At 48.4% G+C, this 14,810-nt stretch overlaps 1 long non-coding RNA gene across 2 annotated transcripts; it reads right to left on the reverse strand.

Moving 5' to 3' along the window:
* Positions 1-1,706: 1,706 nt before the first annotated feature.
* LOC121142857 lies at positions 1,707-14,756 on the reverse strand. Of its 2 annotated transcripts, none has more exons than XR_005879970.1 (2): positions 14,703-14,756; positions 1,707-1,991 (listed from the first exon to the last, which is right to left on the reverse strand). It is a non-coding gene; the product is annotated as an uncharacterized LOC121142857 (long non-coding RNA). The 2 variants fall into 2 exon arrangements; XR_005879969.1 differs by lacking the exon at positions 14,703-14,756 and adding an exon at positions 3,400-5,403.
* Positions 14,757-14,810: the final 54 nt, after the last annotated feature.

Genomic DNA, 14,810 nt, shown 5'->3' on the forward strand with positions numbered 1-14,810 from the left:
CTAGCAGCCGGGCGTTGGTGGGGCATGCCTTTAATCCCAGCACTCGGGAGGCAGAGGCAGGCGGATCTCTGTGAGTTCGAGGCCAGCCTGGTCTACAAAGTGAGTTCCAGGACAGTCTCCAAAGCTATAGAGAAACCCTGTCTCGAAAAACCAAAAAAAAAAAAAAAAAAAAAAAGCCCCTAGCTTTCATGGGAAAATGCTCGGAGAGTTATAAGAAACCAACTTGCCATCTTTTATGATCAAGGTGTTCAAACATACTCAAGTGTGGAACACATAATTCCATGAGCCCATACATATTTAATTCAACAATTATGGAGTCTGCCACTCCTATGTCTTCTGTTTTCTCCACTGAGACATTTCAAATTAAGTAGGCTATTTTACTCCATACTTCTGTATCAATGCTGGGAAATAATCTCAGGGCCGCACTTACATCTAACAAAGTAGCACTGATTTCTTGGCATCATAAAACTCAGTCCAGCTGGGCAGCGGTAGAGCACACCTTTAATCCCAGTGGCAGGTGGATCTCTGTGAGTTTGAGGCCAGCCTGGTCTACAGAGCAAGTTCCAGGACAGCCAGCACTATTACACAGAGAAGCCCTGTCTTCAAAACAAAACAAAACAAAAAAACTACAACTCAATCTACAGTTAAATGTCCTCACCGGGTGTTGGTGGCGCACGCCTTTAATCCCAGCACTCGGGAGGCAGAGGCAGGCGGATCTCTGTGAGTTCGAGGCCAGCCTGGTCTACAGAGCAAGTTCCAGGACAGCCTCCAAAACAATACAGAGAAACCCTGTCTCGAAAAATCCAAAAAAAAAAAAAAATGTCCTCAACTCCTAAATATCTTTTTATAGTTGGTATCCCCCAAATCTTGAACAAAAAGAGATCTACATGTTCCAGTGTGGTTGTCTATACTCTCCTGCCCTCGGAGGTCACCAGTCTAACACTGAGGTGTGCCCTCAGCTCGCTGGTTCATTTTTAAGTCCCTTCTCACTTTTCCCACAGCCCTTGGCTTATTTAGGTAACTGGGTTTAAAATCACCCACATTTTACTAGAGCTAACTTACTTCCTCCTCGTGTCGTTTAATATGCTTCTCTACCTCCTGTAGTTCTCATTAAGTAGGGTGCTGAGGACTTAGCTCAGCAGGCTAAGCCCTGGTTTGGAATATGTACTTGATAAGAAATCAATCCTCAGAACCCGGGTAAAAACCATGGGCAAGCATGTAATTTCAGAGCTGAGGATGCGGACAAGACCTAGTGAAAGACTGTTTTAAAAAAAATTAGCCAGGTGTTGGTGGTGCACACCTTTAATCCCAGCACTCAGGAGGCAGAGGCAGGCAGATCTCTGTGAGTTCGAAGCCAGCCTGGTCTATGGAGTGAGTTCCAGGACAGGCTCCAAGGCAATACAGAGAAACCCTGTCTCGAAAAACAAAATAAAACAAAACAAAAAAATTAGCTGGTAGGTGGTGGCGCATGCCTTTAATCGTAGCACTCAGGAGGCAGAGGCAGGTGGATCTCTGTGAATCTGAGGGCAACCTGATCTACGGAGTGAGTTTCAGTACAACCAGAGCTACATGGAGAAACTCTGTCTTAAAAAAGAAAAAATTGCTCTAAAGAACAAATCTCTGGTCTCCATGAGCACCTGCACACACATGGCATGCGCACACACATGACGTACACACTCATGAACATCATGCACACACATGTGGTATGCAATGGAGGTTTGATTTAATTCATGTTGAGCAATTTGTGTGTTTCTTTGGCCAGAATCTTCCCTGGGCAATGCTGAATGCTTCAGGCTGCATCATGACATCAGGCAGTGTCTGGCTCTTCACATTTAGTGACACCAAGCTTCATCAGTGGGCTCAGGTGATGGCCTCTCATTCCCAAGTTGCAAATTCCTCTGTGAATCAGCTAGGCACAGTGGTACACATCAATAACCCCAGCACCAGGAAGACTGAAGCAGAATAAGACAGAATTTGACATCAGCCTGAACCTGTTCAAAAAAAAAAAAAAAAAAGGAAAGAAAGAAAATAAATAAATGAATGAATGAAACAAAGAGAAAAGAAAATCCAGAGGAGACAAAAACAGAGACTAGAGACTGGGCTGGCAAAATGGCTCAGCATGTAAATGCACTTGCCGCCTGCTAAACCTGAGGATCTGAGTTTAATTCCTGTGTCCTAGGTAGAAGGAGAGAACTGACTCCCAGAAGTTGTCCTCTGGCTTCCACTGGTACACTGTGGCGTGACAGTGCCCACACACATTAATTAAAATATAAGAAAAAAGAGGAGGAGGAAGAGGAATTGAGAGAAGAGGTAAATTAAAAGTCCAAGGGAGTATGTTGGTGGCGCACGCCTTTAATCCTAGCACTTAGGAGGCAGAGGCAGGCGGATCTCTGTGAGTTCGAGGCCAGCCTGGTCTACAGAGCTAGTTCCAGGACAGTCTCCAAAACAATACAGAGAAACCCTGTCTTGAAAAAAAAAAAAACCCAAAACAAAAAACAGAGTGAGTGCTAAGACACGCTCCAAAGCAATACAGAGAAACCCTGTATTGAAAAACAAAACAAACAAACAAAAAAAGTCCAAGGGAGAGTTGGGGATGGTGGCATAGGCTTGCGATCCCAGCCCTTGAGAAGCAGAGGCAGGAAGAATAGAAGTTTAAGGCTAGTGTTGGCTATGCAGTGAGCTCATAAGGCTGTATAACACTCTGTCTCAGGGTTAGGGTTAGTTCAGTAGTCGAGTGCTCGCCTAGCAAGCACACGCCCTAGGTTAGGTCCTAAGCGCCAGAAAAACAATAAAACAGAACAAAATAACAACAAAAACCCAGCCCACCAAAATCCAAAGAGCTACCTCACCTGGTGAGGTACATATTTTCCAACAGGGAACATACAAGTACAACTACCTGCATGTTTGTGGATAGGACCTCTGAGAACCTGAGGGAAGGGTCCCCAGTTCCCCTCTTCCCCAAGACAGAGGAGCATGGCTGTCTCAGACAGAGATAGGATTACTGCAGCAAGATTGAGGTCATGAGGCTAAGGGAGCGCTTAGAAATTTCCAACACAAAACATCCAGGCAGAAGGTTCCTGAATGGACACAAAAGACCAGGAAGGATGTCAAAGCTATGCCAGGGGAGGAGAAACCAAGAGCCCTCTGCTCAGTAGTCTCTCCTGGTCCAAGGGCTGCCAGCCTCCTTTGTCTGGCTGAAGATGAGAGGTTAGGAGGCCAGAGACTCCGAGATAATCATAAGTATGGATGGAGGTCCAGAGGCAAGAATGGCCTGTGAACAAAGCATCCTCCTCCATCCTTTAGAAGAGGAACCTGCCATATCATGTGAACTGCAGAGGAGATATGCAAAAGGTCTCCACTGGGGGCTGAGTGGGAGGAAGGAGCCACGGACATGCTTACCTTAAGGGCTGCAGGGAAGGTTCTGAGGACACTTTCCAGAAGGTGCAGAGGAGGAGGTTCTGGAACCAGCAGGAACACACCCAGAGAAACTAGTATCCAAGGAGTGGTAGTGGTCCCCTGTCCCCTTCGGGACTTGGGGAGGGGGTGTCCACCCGACTCCATCTCTACAACTACCATCTACGCAGAGCTTCTGAGGGCGTAGCTCCAGTGCCAGCTGAAGCATATGTCACGGGACACATTCTCTCAGCCTAGATTATCAGACAGAGCCCTTGAGAAGCCCTTTGTCTCCTGAAGCACAAACTGCAGCAACCTGTGGAGCCCCGAGGCTTCCTAGCAGTCCCACGGCCACAGATGCAGCTGCTACTACAGCCCAGGTGGGAGCCCCGACAGATACTTTGGCCTGCCGAACAAGGGACACCCGGGCAAGGTGAGTGTTGGCAGTAGGTCATAGGTGGACTTGAGCAGGGGACGCAGTAGGTACGGGGACAAGTTGAGGGAGGACAAGCAGGGCAAGGAGGGCAAGAGCAGGTGCAGGGTGGGCCAGGGAGGCCCGGATAGGAAGGGCAGGTGCCCGTATATGAGGGACAAGTATTGCAGGGACAGGAGGGAGGGGGACAGCTGGGACAGGGGCAGGCACAAGCAGAAGGGGGACATAACAAGCAGGGAGAGGTAGCTGGAGGCCCATGCCCAGAGGATGGAGGGGGCTCCTGGTAGGTAGCCTTCTTATTCCGGGGCCCCAAGCGTAGGCCCAGAGAGAAGTCCATTTGGCTGCAGGATCAGGCAGGCTGGGGGCCGGGTGAAAGGGAGGGCTGGGTGGATCTGCGGGGTGGGCAGGATTAAGTCTAAGACACTCTGAGTCTTGCTGATCCTGCAGGGAGCTCAGACCTCCCCACCTGGTCATTGTCTTCTAGATCTGTCTGACAGTACTTTTATCCACCCTCCCTTCTGCCTATGGTCCTTTACCAGCACCAGATCAGAACATGCTCTTCAAACAGGATGTGCATTTTCATGCCAACAGTCATTTATTCACGCTGTTCCTTCACCTGGAAAGGACTGGTCTTGTCTTCCCTCCCTCTATTCAGTCACAGGGAATTTCTAGCAATTCTAGGCCAGGATACCTGCCAGAGTCTCTCTAACCCTGGGAGCCAGAACTAAGGCTTTGGGCTCTCCATAAGCTCCCAGGGGTCTCAGGGAGGCAGCCCAGCAGCAGAAGCAGTCCAGGAGACTGAGTCAGGGATGTTGCTGGAGTTGATAGGAGTGTTAAGGAGGCCTGGGTGCTGGGAGTTTCTAGAGAGAGTGAGTCCCAGGTGTGGGTGTGGGGGTGCCTGGCTGTCTATGGGAAACCAACAACTGGCTTGAACAACTATTATTTGCTGGCCTATTAAGGACCAGGTGCTGGATGCTGGAGTGAACTAGATAGCTGAATTTCTTCTCTTAAGGAGGGCCCATAAAAGTAAGGAGTAGCGCAGGGTGGGGGCAAAAGCCACACAGTATTTCAGAGTATGAGTGGCTATTCTCCTCATAGGAGTATCAGATAAAAGGTGGTTCACAGAAGGGAATCTAGACAGTCCCCAACAGTTTAGTTGGATGGTCCTTAAGGATTGTGGGCAAGTTGCCAAGCCCCAGTGGCAGAGAGGGTCTGTCTGAGGTTGAATGTACCCAAATAACCATGCAAGAAGAAAAACACAGTTAAGAATAAGGGAGCCCCGGGATTTGATCCCCAGTACCACATTAAAGAGGAGCAGGCAGAAGACATGGACTATCAATTAAGAGTACTTGCCGCCTTTTTGGGGACCTGGGTCCAGTTCCTGACACCCACAAGGCTCATAACAATCTGTAACTCTAGTACCAGGAGATCTGATGCCTTCTTCTAAACCATGTGAGCACTAGATATGCATGTGTTGCACACATATACATGCAAGCAGAACACTCATGCACATAAAATAAGAATAAATACATCGCCGGGCGTTGGTGGCTCACGCCTTTAATCCCAGCACTTGGGAGGCAGAGGCAGGCGGATCTTTGTGAGTTCGAGACCAGCCTGGTCTACAATAGTTAGTTCCAGGACAGCCTCCGAAACCACAAAGCCACAGAGAAACCCTGCCTCGAAAAACAAAACAAAAACAAACAAACAAACAAACAAAAAGTATAAATACATCTACAAAATAAATAGAGGGCAGAGGGGCTGGTGAGATGGCATATCCAGTAAAGTTCTTGCCTGCAAGCCTGGCAAGCAGAAGAGAGTCAATTCCCACAAGTTGTTCCATGACTTTCTTATGTATGCTGTGGCATGAGTGACTTCCCCAGCAATAATATGTGAAATAAAGTGAAAAGAAGAGAAAGAGAGGGGGAAAGGAGAGGGGAGAGAAGGGAAGACTATAAGCTTGTCTTCTGCCTGTTCATCTTCTTTGTTTTTGTTTGTATGTTTATTTGTTTGTTTGAAGCAGGGTTTCTCTCTTTAACAGCCCTAACTGTCCAGGAACTAGCTATGTAGACCAGGTTGGCCTCGAACTCACAGAGATCCACCTGCCTCTGCCTCCCAAGTGCTGGGATTAAAGGCGTGCGTCACCACCTCTGCTCCTCATCTTTAATGGATGCTGGGGATCAAATCAGGAGGCTCTTTTATTCTTATTAGAGATTACAATCCTAATGAAAGATATCTTCAGGGAAAGACTGGAAGGAAGTGAGAGAGCAAGTCATGGAAATTTCTAGTGGAAGACTATTCCACAGAGTGCACAAGCAAAGGCAAGACTCATGATGACACAGGTCAGAGGCACCACCAAGGAGGGTTTGTGAGTCAACTTGGATCTTTCATTTATATTGTTTTTTGAGACAGGTTTCTCTGTGTTACATCTCTAGCATGGAACTCAGAGATCTCCTGCCTCTGCCTCCTAAATGCTGGGTGGAGATTCTTGTTGCTACTCTTGACCCTGTTAGAATTTACTGTTACCTATTTTTTTAACTTGTTTTTGTTTTTTTGAAACAGGGTCTCCTGTAGCTTAGGTTGCTTCAAACTTATTATGTAGCCAATGACCTCGAACTTCTGAACCCCCTGTTTTGACCTCCCCAGGTACAGGATTATAGGTACTAGCCAACACACTTGACCTAGTATAGCCATCTGGTAAACAAGCTTGGCATTGTCAGATACATCTGAACTTGAAGCCTGATGGTGCATGCCTTTAATCCCAGCACTGGGGAGGCAGAGGCAGGCAGAAGGATCTCTGAGTTTGAGGCCAGCTTGGTCTACAGAGCAAGTTCCAGGACAGGCTCCAAAACAATACAGAGAAACCCTGTCTCCAAAAATAAAACAAACAAAAAAAGAATCCATTTAGTTAAAGGTTTGCCATGTAAGCACAAAGGCCTGAGTTTGGTCCCAGCATGCTGTGGTGTATGCTTATAATCCCAGCACTGGGAAAAGGAGACAGGTGGACCCCTGGAGCCCAAAGGCAAGCCAACTTAACCTACTTGGTGAGCTCTGTTTTAAAAACAGAATGGGAGCTGGTTAGTGGTGGCTCATGCCTTTAATCCCAGTATTTGGAGGCAGAGGCAGGGGGATCTCTGAATTCCAGGTCAGCCTGGTCTACATAGTGAATTCCCGGTAAACCAGGACTCCAAAGTGAGACCCTGTCTCAAGAGAAAAAATTTAAATGCAGCTTTACCCATCTAAGTACAGGGAGCAATGTTTATTTGATTAAGGGAGGGTTACCTAGTTTTTAATGTTAATAGTGCATAATAAAGAGCAGGGTGGTGGTGGTGGTGATGGTGGTGGTGGTGGTGATGGTGGCGCACACCTTTAATCCCCGTTTTTTAGGAGGCTGAGGCTGGCAGATCTCTGAGTTCAAGGTTAGCCTGGTCTATAGAGCAAATTCCAGAACAGCCAGAACTACACAGAGAAACCCTGTCTTAAAACACACACACACACAACAACAACAACAACAACTGTCACAGAATGGGCCTGGAGAGATGGCTCTGCAGATAAGAGCATTAGTTGCTTTTGCAAACCCATGGGTTCAGGTCCTAATACCCACATGGTAGATGACTACTATCTGAACTCCAGTTCTGGGGGATTAGATTCCCTCATCTGACCTCTCAGGGCAATGCACGAATGCTGTACACTTACATATGGGCAGGAAAACACTCACACATAACTTACAAACAAAATCTTTAGAAAGCAAACAAAAAACACGGGGTGAATGATTCATGAAAAACATCATCTAACATCTGAGGCTGATCTACAATACACACACACACACACACACACACACAGAGGTAAGTATACACTTGCACACATACATATACTTGTACACAGACACACAGGCATACATTTATACACACATGTATATACTTGTACACACACACACTTGTACACACATATATGTATATGAAAGACCCCACACATAAACAAACCCTGACACACAAAAATAAACAATGATAAAAGAAACTCCTTAGCCGGGCGTTGGTGGCTCACCCCTTTAATCCCAGCACTCTGGAAGTAGAGGCAGGCAGATCTCTGTGAGTTTGAGACCAGCCACTATCACCAGCTGATTTCTTTATTGACATTTCAAATAATTTTTTCTCTATTTGTGTGTGTGTGTGTGATACATGTGTGTGGGTGCTCACAGAGGCCAGGTGTTGGATTGTCTGGTGGTACTCATGACCACCAAACTACCTCATCCTTCCCTGGATTTTTTTTTTTTTTGAGACAGGGTATCTGGTGTTCCAGGCTGGCCCTAAACTTAATACACAGCCAAGCATGACCTTCTACTTCTGCTCCTGCTCCTCCCACTTCCGTCTGCCAACGCCTGAGCTTATAAGCAAGGTTTGCACCACCATGCCCAGCTTGTCCTTAGTATACTTATACCCCCAAACACACACATTCATTCACACACATACACACATACATATACCCAGGACAAAAATAAAAATACTCTCCCTGTTCTGGGGAATATAACTGCTGCCAGGGTATAAAGCCCTAGGTTCCTTCTGGTCTCTAACACCACATAAACAGATGCTGCAAGCTTGTAATCCTGCATTCAAGATCAGAAGTTCAAGATCATCTGAGGCTACATAGCAAGTTCAGGTAAGTTCAAGGCTAGTTTGGGACACTGAAGTTAGACATTTCCTAGTTCATATACACAGCTCTCTCACAGACCTTGAGGATAGTGATGTCTTTATTCCTGGCACTTATCAGTGTCTCGTGTATATAAGATGCTCAAAAAAAAAAAAAAAAGGCTTGCTGAGGGGACTGGAGAGATGGCTTAGTGGTTAAGAGCTCTGGCTGCTCTTCCAGAGGTTCTGAGTTCAATTTCCACACGGTGGCTCACAACCATCTGTAGCTGGATCTGATGCCCTCTTCTAGAATGAAGGCATACATGCAAATAGAGCATATATATATTCCAAAAAAGAAAAAAAGGCTTGCTAAATTAGGTTATATTTAATTTTCAAGTCTCTTGTAGAGGCATAAAAGGCCTGCTACAATCAAGAGAGCTCATGACTGCCAATACCTGGGTTATCATTGTGGTTCGGCTATGTCCTAGCTGTGTGACATTGGGCAAGTCACTCAGCTCTCTGCTGCTCTTCTCCTTCTTCTATAAAGGGAGGGCGATAACTATGAGCTCTCTGGGTCATATTGGTGTGCATTAAATGAGATTATGTGCATGCCTGGCACAGAGTAAGTGATCAACAAAGGGTAGCTTCCTGCAAAGCCCTCTTCCTGCAAATCTCTCTTCCTGCAAATCCCTCTTCCTGCCCCACATCTTTCCTCCTCCTTTTTTTTTTTTTTTAGTTTTTGTTGGTGTTTTTTTTCGAGACGGGTTTCTCTGTAGTTTTGTAGGCTGTCCAGGAACTAGCTCTTGTAGACCAGGCTGGTCTCGAACTCACAGAGATCCATCTGCCTCTGCCTCCTGAGTGCTGAGATTAAAGGCATGTGCCACCATCTTCAGATGGTGGGCAGCCAGGTATCAAAGAGGACCCTAGCCGGGCGTTGGTGGCCCATGCCTTTAATCCCAGCACTTGGGAGGCAGAGGCAGGCGGATCTCTGTGAGTTCAAGGCCAGCCTGGTCTACAAGAGCTAGTTCCAGGACAGCCTCCAAAGCCACAGAGAAACCTTGTCTCGAAAAAACAAAACAAAAAACAAAAACAAACAAACAAACAAAAAACCAAAGAGGACCCTAAAGGGTGGACCCACAGGGTTGGGGTCCCTTGGTTTGGTATCTAGATGTAGTTTGACAGGAGACTGGCAGAGATTTGACTGGAGATGAGCTGAACTCAGGTACTCAGTGGGAGTTGGCAAAGCAGGCAAGAGGCCTGGGTCCTGGGAGTTTCCAATCAGGGGAAGTCCCAGGTGTGGGTGCAGGGGTGCCAGGCTGGCCCCACCCAACACCCTGGCCTCAGGGGATGTGGGCACAGGTAGAAAAGTAGGTCAGAATAGGGATGGAGCTTAACCCCATTGGTTCCATGACCTCTGCCACCTCCAGAAGCGGCATGGCCACAAAGAGGCCGCTTCCCTCTTCCAAAGGGCCCTCCATTCTTTTCTTTTCTTCAGAAGGAAGAACCTGTGCAACGGGCGTGTAGATCCATGAGAAAGCCCTTACTAAATACATACAAGGCCCTGAGTCTGTTCCCAAGCACCGGATTAAAGAAAGGCAGTTGCAGGAAGACCCTTAGTTAGAACTTGGGTCTAATGGACAGAGGAGAGAGAAGGTCCTCCCTCTCCTAAGCAGGTTCTGTTCGAAACAGACAGCTGCACCCGCCTACACGCTGCTGGCAGACACCTGGAGCACTAGCCTCGTGTGCACTGCAGCAACTGTGGAGGCAGACATACTAGCTCCAGGGAATGGGGCAGGTCAGGGCTGGATCTACAGGGAGGGCGGAGTATACAGGGAGGAGAAAGCTTTCTCCCCAGGAGGCTGCAGTTGGGCAAATGCAAGAATCTTCCTGCTGGAGAATTTGCCAGTTTAGAGCCTTGATTTCTGTATGGTGAATCTCAAGTCCAAGCCTGTAATTCTTCCCTTTCTGTGCCTCAGTTTCACTCTTTGGAACAGAAGGAATAAACGAAATCATTCTAGCACAGCATTACCATGTGTTCTAGCCAGGGTCAGTTTTGGCCACAAGGAGGCTTTTACTATTCCTTCCTTATGGCATATTGGATGGGGGGGCAGGAATAGGGACCCCTCTTATTTTTTTCAGAGTGATATGATTGAGAGCTAGGACCTCAGCTTTCTTCTCTCTCTCTCTTCTTCCCAGAAAGGTCTCCTGGTGCCCCTGGCTGTGTGTAAACACACCCTTCCTGCAGCACCTCTCCATCCTACTTGCCCTACTTAGTTAACACCTGACACCTTTAGCAGACTTGGAGCCAACAAGGGCAGGGACCATATATAAGTATTCCCAGGGCAAATTTGAATACAAATTTGCTGAATCCATGAGTGGTGTATGCTGGGAAAGAAATTCTTAGAGCAGCACAGAGTAGTCCTAGAGTGTTTATGCTTCAAAACCAAAGAATTATTCTACATGGAGATCTGACCAGCCCTGGGGCTGGTGAGGACCTTCCACATACAAACTTACACATCAGCAGAGCCAACCAGCTGGCAAGTGCAGATAGGCCCGGCACAAGGGCAAAACTGAATAAGCAGAGAGGGCAGGGCCAGCACCAGCCTTGGCATAGAGGACACCTGGAGGGAGGACGTGGGCAAAGGAGAGGAGGAGAGACAAGGAAAGGACACGTGATGTACAAAACATGTTTTCATCACGTTCTCCCCTGGTACCCTGGTCTCTAAGCCCCTCTAGTACTTCTGAGCCTTAATGATGTCCTTGGGGATTGTAACCCAGCTTCCCCCAGCCCCCACAGACATCTGCCAGCAATCTCTGAGTGTGGCATGGGACAGGCCTGCAGGGCCAGACTGAGCATGAGAAAATGACCCATTCTGCATCTTGATGTTGGTGGGAAGGAACAAGGGTGAAAGGTAGGAGTGGGGTAACAGGGCAAAGACAGGGCCAGGAAGACATGCCTGAATCTTCTCCCTGAACTACTCTTGCTCTTTGCTCTGTTAAGCAGCAAGGAAAGGGGACTAGAGCGGTGGCTCAGCAGTTGGGAATGCTTCTTGCTCTTCCAGAGGACCTGGGTTCAGTTCCAGCAACACATAGCACAATAGTACAACTGTCTGTAATTCTAGTTCTGGAGGATCCAATGCGCTCTCTCTCTCTCTCTCTCTCTCTCTCTCTCTCTCTCTCTCTCTCTCTCTCTCTCTCTCTCATTAAGACAGGTCTCTTCATGTTTCCCTGGCTGTCCTGGAAACTCACTTTGTAGACCAAGCTGACCTGAGACTTGGAAATCTGCCTTTCTCTGCCTCCTGAGTGCTGGGACTGAAGACGTGCACCCCCACTGTCCAGCCCAATGCCCTCTTCTGACATTTACTGTCAATGAATGTACATGGTGCACTTACATACAATCACACACACACACACACACACGCACATGCACACGCACACGCACACTCATAAAATAAACATTTTTAAAAAGGTGTCAAAGGAAGAAGCAGGATCCTAGGACCCCCAGGTTGTCACTTCTCTGACCTTCCACAGTGAGCATAAATACATCAAAGCCTAGAAATAGGCTTAATTTTAGGGAAAGAGAAGGGGGTAGAGACCCCTCCACTGGACAGAGTGAGACTCAGTTGCAAGATGAGGAAGTAGAGAAAGGGAGCATTTGAATTCCTCAGTCTGCTGTATCTATTTATTTTTGCATTATCAGGACTTGAACCTAGGATTCTATATTGCTAATCAAGTGCTGCACCAAAAGGCTGAACTGCTAGTCTTGCTGTTCCTTTTTTTTTTTGAGATAAGATCTCACTAATTTGCCCACGTTAGCCTTACCTTGTAGGCTTGGCTTTTTTTTTTTTTCTTGAAGATTTTTACATTTTATTTTTATGTGTGTGAGTGACTCACCTGCATGTATGTATGTGTATTTTGAGTGCCTGGTCCCCAAGGAGATCATAAGAGGGCAGAGTTGTACATGGTTGTGAGCATCCATGTGGGTGCTGGAAACTAAACCCAGGTCCTCTGCAAGAGTAGCAAGTGATCTTAACTGCTGAGCCTTCTCTCTAACCCCAAAGCTTACATTTGTGAATCTCCTGGCTCAGCTTCTTGAGTAGCTGGGATTGCAGGCCTCTGTCACCAGGCCCTGCCCTTTGTGGCTAACTGCTTCTGTTACAAACCCCAGTGGTAGCCGGGCGGGCGTTGGTGGCGCACGCCTTTAATCCCAGCACTTGGGAGGCAGAGGCAGGCAGATCTCTGTGAGTTCCAGGCCAGCCTGGTTTACAAGAGCTAGTTCCAGGACAGCCTCCAAAACAATACAGAGAAACCCTGTCTCGAAAAACCAAAAAAAAAAAAAAAAAAAACAAAAAACAAAAAAAACCCAAAAACCAGTGGTTGGGTCTTGGTGAAGCGGCAGAGACAATTACTAATGAGATAAGTTACATCGAATATAATCCTGGCCATCACCTCCTCCCATTTCCCACTCTAGTCATAGGCTAAAACAAGGAAATTTCAAGTTAGTAGTTAGTTATAGTAACCAGGATGGATAAATGAACAAACACCCACCACAGACAAAGACAGAGACGTATTGACAAATTAAGACAAAGGGGGAAGGGGGAAACAATGGAATTTTAGGCTCGCTGTCCCTTTGGATGCTTTCCTATACCCCCTCCCCTATTAACTTCTCCATTCCCGTCTGTACCCCAAGATGCAGTCTCAGAGCTCCAATTCTTGGTCTCTGGGTCAAGGCCCTTGGACTCCTCCAAGGGTGAACAGAGCTGAAAGAAGTGATAGCCAGTGGAGACAGCTAAGCAGGGTGGTGCCTGGGTCTGTGTCCCAATGCCTGGGCAGGAAGGGAACGGTGCCCAAGCCTGGTTCATGAGGACAGGAGACTCATTCACTGTAAACCAAGTACAGATGTGCTGGGGTGGGGTGGGGAGGGGGATCAGGGCCACATTCCCAAACCGCAGCTGGGCCCGCCCCTCCTTCCGCCAGCCACCACCAGGGCAGGGCAGGAGGGGTTAACTTTGCAGCCTCCTGGCAGGATCCCTGCCACACAGGCAGCTCACCATCCCACCCCAGCCTGAATGCCAGGGTCCAACTCCCTGACACACACCCCTCCCACACTGCAGAGAGCTGCTCCCAGGGTAACCGGCAAAGTCAACAGCAGCCAGGCCACCTGGGGACAGGACCCTGGAGTATCTATTCCCAGCTCTTCCCAGCACTAGAGCGAGAAGGAGAGCTTGTCTGCACCCTCACTGATGTCTCTGGTCTCCCGGGACAGTCAAGGCATGCCTCTTCTTCCCCCTTCTGATAATGGCTACCCAAAGAAGTCTTCCCCAGGAGGGGGATACCTGGCCCCTAGGGTGACAGCAAGACCAGAGCAGAGTAATGCCAGAGTGGAAAGTGTGATGTAGCTGAGGAGCCCGTTCCCCAGGTGCTGGCCACCCTGGGAGTGCTCTGGGCTAGGGCTTGGCCCAGCCTGTCCAATGATGTCTGTCTTTTTCCTCTCTCGACTCCTGACCACCCCAGAGGGAGTGCTTCGGTTCTGTGCATTAGACCTTGGACTTCACTTTTCTCTAGCTCTAAGCTCTGCAGAATGGAATTGTTGGCTTCCCTCCCTAGGTTTGAGAGTCTGTCCGTCTTGGTTTGTTTTAAGTCAGAGAACAGACACTGACTTTGGGCTTCTAGAGACCAGTGTCAACAACATTCGTGGCGCATCTACCAGGCAGCCAGGCAGGCCTTGCTGGCTGAGCCAGACACACACCCTTGCCTGGGCTTTCTCCCTCACACCCAGCCTAAGGCTCCTCCCACTCCCCCCCCCCCCCCCATGTTCTTTCAGCCCTCCTCCCAGACTCTCCCCCCTCCAAATCCAAGCCTAAAGGTGGGGACAATATTGGCAGCTAGAGACCCAGGGGCCTTAACTCCTGCAGGCAGAGTGAGAGGGAGGAGGTCTGTGAACCAAATTCGCAGCACCCTCATAGCCCCCACTAGTTAAACCAGTTTACTCCTAGGCTATAGGACAGAGAGGGACAGAGGGAGACAGACTGCTTTGACCTACAGGTGGAGGCTAACTAAGAAAAGGGGACATACTCCTGCTCCATCATTCCACGTCCTGGGAGTGTCCACGTCCCCCACTGCCTATCCTGGGAGGTACCCGAGACCGGCCTGGCAGAGTACAGCGGCCAGAGACAACTCAGTCTCCCCAAATGGCAGCAAAGGGGAAAGCGCCAGAGAGAAAGGGTTGGCATCACGGAGCCCAGGACACTGACCTCTGCCAGTTCTGCCGGGCCTCCCGGGGATGGAGCCACGGAAGCCCAGCAAATGGGAGGGGCAGAGACCCAGGCGTCCTGGGCCGCCCCGCCCAGTCCCCCCCCCTC

The sequence above is a fragment of the Mesocricetus auratus genome, unplaced genomic scaffold (genome assembly GCF_017639785.1).
Source record: "Mesocricetus auratus isolate SY011 unplaced genomic scaffold, BCM_Maur_2.0 Super-Scaffold_100010, whole genome shotgun sequence".
In the NCBI taxonomy this organism is placed as follows: Eukaryota; Metazoa; Chordata; class Mammalia; order Rodentia; family Cricetidae; genus Mesocricetus; species Mesocricetus auratus.